Here is an 11,867-nt window from a genome sequence, read left to right as displayed (position 1 = left end):
ACGCCAATGAGATTCCAATAAAATTTATTGTACACCTCGTATCAGCTATAAAGGCCGGAGAGTCAATAACAATTACAAAAATAAGAATGTAGAATAATGCCTGATAGTTACATGCTTATAAGCATATTTGCTTGTTGTGATTTTAAGGAGCCATGCCTATTGTGGCGGTACACTTGTGTCCATTGTCGCAAAACAATCGGGAAAATTCCGCACACAGACACCATAAAATAGGCGATGAGAATGCGAATGAAATAAAAAAAAAACGAGAACAAAAAATTGGCACCAAAGCAAATTCGCCGCAAATTTTCATTGGAAAAAATTATTCGTAGCTCGTATTACTACGAAGCGTAGTACTAGGTGAATGAGCGGATGAGCACGCCAAAGTGCATCCTGTGAATGAAGCACATATACATGTATACTTGTACATATGTATTGGAGTGCGGAAATGTTGAGCCAGCGCTCGAGACGTTTGATGGATGTTTGGGAAAATTCATTCATAAAAATGTTGGCAAAATTTCGCTGGAATTGGAACAATAACTCAATTGAGTATCAAGAACAAAAAGCATAAATACCTAAAGGAAACAACAACAACATATATAAACAGAGGATAAGCGCGTAAAACAACCAATTCTTTAACAACCTGTGAATTTGGCAACGGTCAAAGTTTTGCCGACACAAGGAGGCAACAAAAGCGGGCGAATACAAATGCGAGCTCTTAGCTGGTGAGAAGGATTTGCGCATAAAAAAATAGCACGAGAAATTCAGGTGGTCCAACGGTTTATGCATTGTACCCGGAATGTATGTACGTAGTATGTACGCCTGAACGTGACCTCAAGTGCGGGTGTATACTAGATATGAAGCGGTGCAAGGACAAACGAACACACGGAGACGGTAAGAGGACGAAACCTGTACGAGCATGAGATAAAGGAAGGCAAATCATGATCATTGAATGAGTAACTAAATGAAGCTGAGTAACCAGACAACTTCCGCAAGCGAAAGAAGTTGCGCAGAAATGGCGCGAACGCCTCGTCTATGTATAGAAAGTATAGATTTATGAAGACTTTATTGTGCAAAGATTTACGCTCCAACGGAGCACCTCACACATGCCTTCAGATTTCACATAGAATATTCCGAATTTTTTTTGGGAGAAAAACGGCAGGCATGCCAGTAAGAATAGCTCGTTAGCTGGTTTACTGCTGCACGATGTTTGCGTACCACCTACAGCGTTTGTATGACGAGCAGATAATCCTAAATGATCCGACTTATAAGGCCATACAATTGGTATCACTCAAAATGAAGTGCGAAAACAGCAATGAGCCCAAAAAACTATGGAAAAATAGTTAGAAAAAAAATTGAAATATTCAAAAAGAGACAAATAGCAAAAGGAAGCAGTTTCCTCGATGCTGAATCAGCTGTTGCTGAAGGCGGGCAATTGAACATAGCAATTCCTCGAAGGCTATGCGAAATGTTGCATCACTACAAACAATAAAACAAATTTGAATAAACATGTGGAAATCGCACGTACCATTAGCTCACACCAATATTTATATATAATTTTATGTGTGTGTACTATGCGTCAAAGGATGAAACATTCATGAAAATGGCGTAAGTCGAAATCGCTGCTCGAAGGTTTTTTGAGTTCCGGCAATTCTCACTGCACACTGACCATAATTGGCTTTACAGCCGCAAGTGTGGGTGTCACTGCCATAATCCTTTCGCTGCTAGCGCTGTAATTATATTGTTTTAACGAGCGTGCGAAATTAAATGTTGCGCATTTTCCAATTGTTCGTGAATTCACCGTAAGATGAGTAACGTAAATAGTTCAAATTTGACGTTTAACTGACTGGCGACTAACTGTTTGCACGGAAGACAAAGTGACGGCGAACCTGCAGAGTCATTGAAAATGAGAATAACACTTTGTTTATTCATACTTCATACTTTCAGGCGGAATATGTCAATGACTGGTGGTATGACAGGTTACCAGCTGCACTACCATCTCCAAGGTGACTTGAGAAATTTTTAACAATACTTTTTTTATTTCAAAAATCTCATCAAAAGATTTCATTCATCGGCATCAAGGTTTATGCGTTTTTGAAAGTTTCCTCACAAAAATGTCCTTTAATGGTCATTCGGACATAGACTGTTTAAATATTAAACACAGAAACAAATATGCAAGTAATAATGTTCGTTAAACACAAATCTCCGGAGATTTGCATACATTTTTGAAATTGATGTTCATTTCCCAATTGACAAATGAATCAAAAATATTGATATTACCGGTTTTATATTGAGTTAATTGGCACTTTGTGCAAAAATGCTCGTATACCTGTCGAAAAATAAAGTGCAAATTCTATTATTCGAGTCAAGGAAGTTCATTTACAAAATAAAAGTACAATTTTCATGCTTTTGAAAATTCTTACAATTGAAAACATTTTTTTTATGACCTTTTGTAGGTAAAGATAAGATAAAGAGGTAAGAACAATATTAGAGTTGCCAAAATAATTGTTGTACATAATTTAAATGTAATAAATTTTGAAAATATTATTTCTATGTATATATTTTCGGTGATAGCTTTCAGTGAAATTCGCAAAATAATACGACAAAGTACAAAACTTTTGCGATTGTAAGGGTAAAATAGATAAGGAGGATCCGGATTATTACTTTAAATTAACTTAAGTCAAGTTCAATAACTTCAATATATTGCTTTTCCAAAAATATTTCTTCCTCTATACACCAGTTCCTGCAAACACTTTTCTTAGTAAACATTTTGTATAGATAAGTGTAGCTGATTGTTTTTTACTAAAACGTCCAAGTTCTCTGACCAGGACAGTTTAGACTCTTACTTTTAAAATTATCTAAAATAAATTTTTGACTAAACGAATCATTACACCACATCTGTCATGCATTTCATTCTCTTTCTAGTACATTTGCTTTATCATACTATTTTTTTTTTACTTATCTGAATGGGAGCATCTAGTGTGAAGTTTTAAAAATGCCATTTCTGTTTTTACTGTTTGCATATTTCTATATTATATTCCTTTAAAAATTTTGAATTACAGGCTTCTTAAGTGCAGCCGCTCAGTTCAATCAGCTCCATCAATTTATGTTTTCACTTTTTTTTCGAAATCAAATTTTGGTGGTCTTAAAAAACTACAGAAATTTTACGTATAATTCAACTTTGCTTAAAACACCGCCTTTTTGACAATTTTTATTTTTATTTCAACCGTAGATCGTTGTATGGCCAAGCTGTGAAATACCTTCTTTTTCGAGTCGTCATCGCGTGTAACACGAAAAAAATTTAATTTTTTCGTTCAAAATTTTACTGTGTATTCTTAAAATATGTATAAATATATCCTTTTAAAAACACTTGATACAGCAGTTTATTTTTAAATTCCCTAAATTCATTTTTTTTTTAAGAATTGTGCCCATTAACACATGGGATGGACTGAAAATGACCGGGCCTCACATATAGATGGCGCTAGTTTTTTTTGAATTTACCTCATTTTTTTATATTAGTATTAACCTTCAAAAGACAGCTGTCAAAATTTCATGACATTCTATTTATTAGTTTGCGAGTTATTGTGACGTTACTTTTGTAATTTGTAAACAATGGATGATAAACAATTTCGTGTTTTAATTTTACACTACTTCTTGATGAGAAAAAATACCGTAAAAGCGAAGCAATGGCTTGAAGAGTGTTATGGTGATTCATTACCATCAGAAACCACAATAAAACGTTGGTTGTTGGATGACTTCAAACGCCGTCGTAGAGACACCAATGATGCAAAATACAGTGGGCGAACAAATGAGGCTGTAACACCAAAAAACATAAATCGTTCTAAATGATCGGAGAGTGAAGTTGCGTGATATAGCTGACATTGTAAGGATTTCAAAAGAACGTTGAGCTGTTCAAACTGTGTGCGCGTTTCCTGACTGTTGACCAAAAACTAGCCATGTTTAAACGTAACAAAGTGGATTTTTTTTGCTCCCAGCGACTATTGGTTGTTCACAGACCAAAAATGCTCGCCGGTAAGTAATATCGCTCGAATGTTATCACTTAAATTGAGGCCAATTTTGAGGCACAAGGCTAATTGTCCTACAAAGGTGGTATTGAAATGTTATTATATGAGATTGAAATGAGATTATATTGATGAATAAAGCCAATTTTGAACAAAAAACAACCAGGTTTTATTTGTTAGGCCCGACCATTTTCAGCCCTTATGTTAGTACTCGTACATTCAAAATACCTTTCATAGTCGATGAAGATGTCAGTCTTCCCATTAAGCACATACATAAAATTGGACCCAAATTTTTGGGGTGGCACGTTATCTCTGTCTTAAGAAATAATGTATGTTAGTTAGTTAATGTTTTGTGTAATCGCAATGGAAAAATTAAGATTATATTAAGTTGGAAAACGCTATTTAGTGAATTTTCTAGATTTTAGGTAATCTAATTGGTTCTCTATCCAAAACCTGACAAAGTGGCATTTTAATAGAGACTTCAAGGAACAAGAACTGAGATGACTCAACGATCTAGTCAAATCTATGTATATCCTAGAAAGAAAAGCTTTTAAAGCGATAAAATTCGGCGAAAATCTAGTTTACATATATTTCTACCCAACTTACCAGGAGTGTAGCATTGGTTGAGATTCATGCACAAACAACTATATATATATTCGATTTTCTAATACACTGAACAGCTACTTAACCAGAATTAACTCCGATATACTCTTCGTACAATCGAGATTACCACATATTATGTTTGAGGCTAATTAAATCTCATTATCGAATCGAATATGGTTATGAAAAGGATTGAAATTTCATTTGCTAATTATACCACACCGCAGTTGAGTACGTGGTAACCACCCTATGATATTACAAAACATTTTTATTAATAATTTTAACAACAATGGTAGTTAAACATTTTTTAAACAAAATTTATTTGCCATAAATCATTAATGTGGATTTCTAAATTACTTTAATCATTTTTTGCATAATGTAATGACAGGGGATGTGCATTTGCAAGGACTAATACAAAGGTTAAAAAAACTTCCGTTATAACGCGGTACTTCAGCCAAAAATACAACAAAATACACAGGAATTTTATACATTTCTTTGTCTTTGCTGCGCATTTAGGCGCGATGTTGAAAAGGTAGAAGGAAATTTAGAAAAAAATAAAATAAATGAAAACTAAGCATTGGGAAATGTAAAAAAAGGAAAACATTAAACGTTTATGTTTCAGGTTTTTTTTTAATCAAAATGCATGAATACTGCCAGGATACTTCCTTCTTCAGCAATCACGCGCAGACAGTCATACAGTTACAATAGTGTATGCATTTAATAGATCTGTCTTCTGCTGCATAATGATCGCCCCTATCATTGTTTGGGAGTTTTTTTCTGCTTTTATAGCACAAATCGCACATAAAACAAAGCGAGAGGACGCGACAGTTAAACAGACATTTTGTCGCGCCGCACATTGCTTCGTAATTAGGGACTGAGGTGAGCCTGAATTTGCCGTGCAGATTGGCGGTGGTGATTTGAATGACTCGTACGCGCAAAGGACATGCGAGAAGGGTGTTGCCGAGCATCACTTGACAAAAATGTCCCATAAACAATGAATGAGAAAAGGTAGATAATGTCAAATAGTTTAAGTTTTTAAAAAAACAACAACAAAAAAGTAAGTATTTTTCAAAATACAAAGTTTCGAAACTATTGTGCTCGATGTGTTGCAAGTTCTAATGTAAACATCATCGGGTTTTAAGTGATACAGTAGTAAAAAGTGAGAAAGAAACGCATAATAAAATTGCGCATTTAAGAAATACACTTATGAACAATAAATATAGTATTTACATATATAGATGCATTTATTTGTATGTAAAAGTAATACATATGTATATACTACCCGCCTTTGATGCTCAATATGATGCGTTTCTGATGCTCACGTCTTAGTTCTTGAAAGACACGCTGTGGGTCTCATGCCGCACATCCGGTGCATACTCAGTAGCCTCGTCGTTATCCACATTTTCACTACATCTCCACCAGTGTACTGAAAAACCAAAGGACATGCCGCAAAAATTCTTGGAGCCCAGTGGAGGTGGCCATGCTGGAATGCGGTGGTGTAAAAGTAAACTCAGCGTCTACAGCGTCAGCGCGGTACCACCTTACAAGTGCATTTCGTCACGGCCGATTGGTAGTCGAGTTGTACGCCGGTCCAATTACTTGGAAATATTCATCGACAAAGGTAGCAATTTACGACCCATTGGACAGTTAAGATTTTTGTCAATGGCGAGACGGTAAAAGGAGCAACGGTTCTTTTAATTGGCATGATGGCACTTTCTCAAAAACTCAAACAGCGCACAAAAACAACAGCAACGGCAACAAGTACATGCCCTCTAGAGTTGTTTGTCTTTTTTGTAATGCGTTGTATAAACACACAAACATACGACTAACTTTGAAAAAGAGCAACAAGTAGTGTCTCAATTCTTATTGCCGTTCAACAGCTGATGCATCAGCTGATAAGCTGCAAGGTAGAAAGAGAATCACCGCCGCCGTTGCTGCTGTCGTCGTCGCTGCCACTGAGCCTGCGCCTTGCTCGTGGACCACCAACACGAAAATGCGCAAAGTAATGTTATGGTTCAGATGAGATCCTGAGCGCTCAGACTAAACAGGATGTGCGCTAGGATTTTCAAGTGAAACTTTTAAATGTTGTTGCGGCTCATAAATATCTAGTGATTCGTAAATGCCTGGGAACGGTTTCGTGCTACTTCGTAGAATTCGATTATTGCCTAATTATTGTGTTTTAGTATAGGTAAACGAGAGAGTGCCGCAATAAAATCGATTGATATGCCATAAAAAAATTTTAACGAACATTAATACTTATAGATAGATTTCTACAGTGTAAAGGAATGGTTTAAACTCATTGAAAAGCGCAAGCACGTCTTGGCTATCACATCACGAATGGTAATTATTATTATGAAGTCGTAAAGATAGTCATTATTTATATAGCAGCATTCAAGTACTAAAAAGTAATGATGTTTGGTCGTTTATAGATCTGTAAACATGTCATTGTTCAAATCTGGTCAGATACATGCGCCATGATCAATTCCATATATAAGTTTATTATATGACACGATGCATCTTACAGAACTGTAATTGGTGCAGGGGTAATAGGGTATTTGTAGTGAGGCACATCTGTATGCCGCAAATTTTTGGAGAGTGGGCGTGTTCCAAACCATATAAACTATATCGCCCAACTTGTTAAAGAATGCATTTTTTTGACACCTACTTAGGCAGAGTAGTCTGGAAACAGCCGGGATAGAGCTCGTCATTACTACAATATATGGATAAAAGCTCTAGTGCGAACAGAAACTCATCAAGGGGGGCACTTGAAAGGTTACTCAACCTGCCACCAATTAACATAAAACCTTTGGAAATAGCCCGATAGGCAGAGGGTCGGTGGATAAGATAGACCGCATACACTCACGCTTTATCTGGGAGATAGGGTTTTAAGTCACGCTAAATGAGGGTGGATGGCGCAGGGGCACGCCATTCACCAGCGGAACTCTTAACTTATACTGGAAAATTAAGCAGATTTTGGTGTTGAATATGAATCCAATTAGTCTACCGATTTTTTGTTTGACTTTTTCCACATCTATCCAATATATTAAATTTAGCCTCTGTGTACGAATTTATATCACATATATATATCTCATTTGAGTAAATTAGGATGATTTTAAAATAAGTATTTCTTACACGAAGCAAAATGTAGTAATGAAGATAAGTAAGTCCGTCACTTTAGAACGACCGATGTCGGACCACTATAGCATATAGCTAACATACAAACTAAGTGATCAAATCTAATGATTTTTCTTGTTTATTATATAGTTTTGCCAAAATCTGAAGGTATTTCTCCGGCTTTGATATTTGCAAAATGTTCGGTTACACCCGACTCAGCCCTTCCTTCCTTATTTAATTTAGTTTACTTTAGTACTCAAATCGTACAATAATATATTGTTCAAATTATGAATTAAATTTAATAAAAATTCTTTAGTTTGATACAAATAATAAACCTTCTTTACTATATAGAATTTATTTAAAGCGATTTAGCTTCACTATAGTGCCGCTGTATAGATTGCGCGTTTTTTTTTTTTTTTTGTATATCATTTAGTTTTATTTAGAATCTGTCTTATTAATATAATAACAATACGCGTGTAACGAATTTTTTATCGTCACTCAAATTTGTGCAATATATTGAAGTCAAATTTGTTGCAATATATTGTCTCGAGAGAAATAACAATCTTAATATGCTTATCCAACCGGATGCACTACCTAGTTTTTATAAGCTTAGAATTTCTATATATAAATAAATGTACGTAAAATTATATTGAGTAATTATATTACTTTGTGGCCAATATTATATTATTATCCACAAAAACCAAAAAAAAACATGTAAGGAAGGGCCAAGTTCGGATGTAATCGAACCTCTTTTACTCTCGCAAAGTCAAATGGTATACTTGTTTCAGATTTCTTTGCGGATTGACCGATATTTTCGGTGAAAGGTTAACTATAGGCACTGAGGTCCACATATTCAATACCTAGGGGCGTTACAAGGTGTTATACTTTAATTCGCGCAAGTTTTACCCCGATTAAATCATTGTTGCTTGATTTGTATACTGGAAAGTGAAAAAATCAGATGAAATTTAAAATGGTGTTTTATGGGAGAGGGGCGTAGTTGTAATCCGATTTCGCCTATTTTCGCACTATAACATAGAAATATAAGAAGAATATTATGTACCGAATTTGGTTGAAATCTTTTAAGTAGATCCCAAGATATGGGTTTTCACCTAAATGTGGGCGGTGCCACGCCCATTGTCTAATTTCGAACGCGGCTCCTATAAAGTCAGCTCATACAATCCCTGTGTTAAAATTTAATGACTCTGGCGTGTTTAGTGCTTGATTTATCACGCTTTTAGTATTTTTTAACAGTACCGTTATATGGGGAGGGGGTGAGGTTGTTACCCGATACGGTTATCACACCGTAGATAGAGGTGCTAAAAACATTGGTTCTCAGTGAATTTTGTTATTATAGCTTTAGCAGTTTAGAAGATATGCAGATTAAACCTAATAGGGGCGGAATCACGCCCACTTTAAAAAAAATCCGCAGATGCCGCTCCCTAATGCGATCCTGTGTGCCAAATACCAGCCTTGTATCTTATTGTGGAGTTTAGTTATGACAATTTATTTGTTCTTGATTAATGGCGTTTTGTGGGCGTGGCAGTGGTCCCATTACGGTATCAAGAAACATGTATACCAAGTTTCATACAATAAAAATATCTCAATTTTTACTCAAGTTACAGCTTGCACAGACGGACGGACAGACAGTGACCCGGATTTCAACTCGTCTTTTCATCCTGATCATTTATATATACATAACCCTATATCTAACTCAATTAGTTTTAGGTGATACAAACAACCGTTAGGTGAACAAAACTATTATACTCTATAGCAACATGTTGCGAGAGTATAAAAACAGATAAGACAGGGCCATGTTCGGGTGTAACCGAACATTTTATACTATCGCTATTTGTGAGGCTCAGTGGTGTGGGAATATTTTCTGGCATTGACAATACTTTGTATTAAAAAGTTTTGCAAATTATTTCACTATTCGTTAAATGATGAAATCGTGAGTGGATTATAGTAGTATTAAGTATCTTATTAACATACTATACTATAGTTCTTATACCCACTTACTCTCATTACTACATTTTCTTCTATGTCCGAGATATTTGTATTAAAGTCAACAATATCATATTATTTGGGATCAATATATGAGGAGTACTGATTGAATTGCTGAAAATGAATCAGCGCGAAATGATATTATTTTTAAGAAAACATGACGATCTATAACTATGTTCGTGTGGTTTACCAAGAGATGCCGTAACTTGATTATTAATCGATTGTTCCAATACTGTCCATGTGCGTCTTTTTCAGTACATGCCATTCATTTGAAGCGTAAACAACAATAATTTTTTTAGCTCAAATATGTCGAGCTTTGAGTCTGAAAAAGTATTATTGCGAGGAGTTCTTCTTCATTACTTAAATACAAATAAAACCTCAGCCAAAAGTTATCGCATTTTGTTGGGTGTTTGTGGTGAATGTGCTTTAGCTGAGCGAACATGCCGAAAAAAGTCAGAACAATTTAAATGTGGTTACTTCGTCTTGAAATACGAAGAACGTCGTGGGCGCCCAAAAAAGTTTAAATATGAGCTACTAGAAGCATTACTCGGTGAAAATTGTTACCAAACACAAAAAGAGCTCGCAGAATCTTTGGTAGTCCTTCAAGGATCCATTTCAAAACGGGTTAAAGCAGCCGGATACATTCAAAAGCAAAGGAATTACGTGCCATATGAATCGCAGCCTGGAGATGTTGGAAAAGGATTTTGCATCTCAGAAATGTTGCTTGAACGATGTAAAAAGAAGTCATTTTTGCATCGGATGATGACTGGTGTTAAAAAAAATACAGGAATATAGTTATAGACCCAATATATCACACATATTGACAAATATAAACCAAGAAGCAAGTGTTAAATATTATTTACTGTTGGTATTCAACTCAAGCTTTAGTTGGATAAGATAAGTCACAAATTAAAATAACACAAGATTTTACAGATATACTTGTATTAGACTTAAGGTCCACTAGAATCACTGAAATCATTATTCGTGGGATTCAATTCGCAGATTTTCGCCATCAAACTACTTATTTTATTTACGACTTCAGTTAATTTGACTTGTGATGGCTATAGAAAATACTGAACCGCTATTATCCAATGCCTTTACTTTCTTTTTCTTTCTTTAAGGTATATTGACCTCTCGCGGAGCCGTAGGATTCAAAAAATAAAGATTAAACTTGCAGATGAACTAATACTTAAGAATTTTCCCACGTTCCGTCTCGTCTCATCAGTCTGATCATTAATATATAAGAATAGGTTAGGTTAGCTTATACTAAGCGGCTGTAACGCCATATATAGACCTACTGGTCTAGTAAGATAGATGGAGGTTCAGTTCAATTCGAGGTGAAGTATTCATTACACAGGACGTCGACACTTTTGCGAACTTTAAAACCTACTTGATTTCTAAGTTTGACACTTCGTCTAGTCGCTTGTGAAGCACCTAAATACGATTATCTAAGGCTAGTTCTAGATAATGCTGAACAGAAGCATAACAGGTGTTCCAGCGTCTATCTCATGCCTACTTCCCTGCACTTTCTGCATGTATCGTCATGAGTTACGCCTATTCGGCTCGCATGTGATGCCAGTGGTTTGTGACTAGTCATTAGACTAACAACCGTTCTGCAGTCCTTCCATGACCGTGCGTATTTTTTTTCGGGGCTTTTGCACATGATCTTGGCGATTCTGTATGTCCTTAAAGCGTGTCATTTCGCCCTAATCCGTCTGTCAGCCCTTTCTAAAATTTTATTGTACAATATATCGTTTTTAGTGACTTTAGTATTTTCTGTATTGGTTCGGTAGACAAACGGACCGGACCGTTTGACAATCTCATCAGCTGTTTCGTTTCTCGGGATTTCTTTGTGCCTTGGAACTCAGTTTATGTGCATGTTTCCTTCTTTGTTCAATATCTCAGCCGTTTCCTTGCCCGCAAAGACCTCCGCCCGAAAGATACTGCAGTATTCGAGAAGCTTGAAGGGTCGCCTATCCAACCTCAAGCAATAGATACCGTCTCCCACTCCATTAGCCATTTTCGATTTGATATAGATGTTGTAGGTTTCGCTGGCACGGCGCAGGCTCCTGCGCCATCCAACCTCTTTTAGTGTGACTTGAAAAGTTCTCTAATAAATTAAGTACGAGGGTA

This window comes from Bactrocera oleae, chromosome 2 (assembly GCF_042242935.1).
Source record: "Bactrocera oleae isolate idBacOlea1 chromosome 2, idBacOlea1, whole genome shotgun sequence".
Taxonomy (NCBI): Eukaryota; Metazoa; Arthropoda; class Insecta; order Diptera; family Tephritidae; genus Bactrocera; species Bactrocera oleae.
This window is presented reverse-complemented; position numbering follows the sequence as displayed.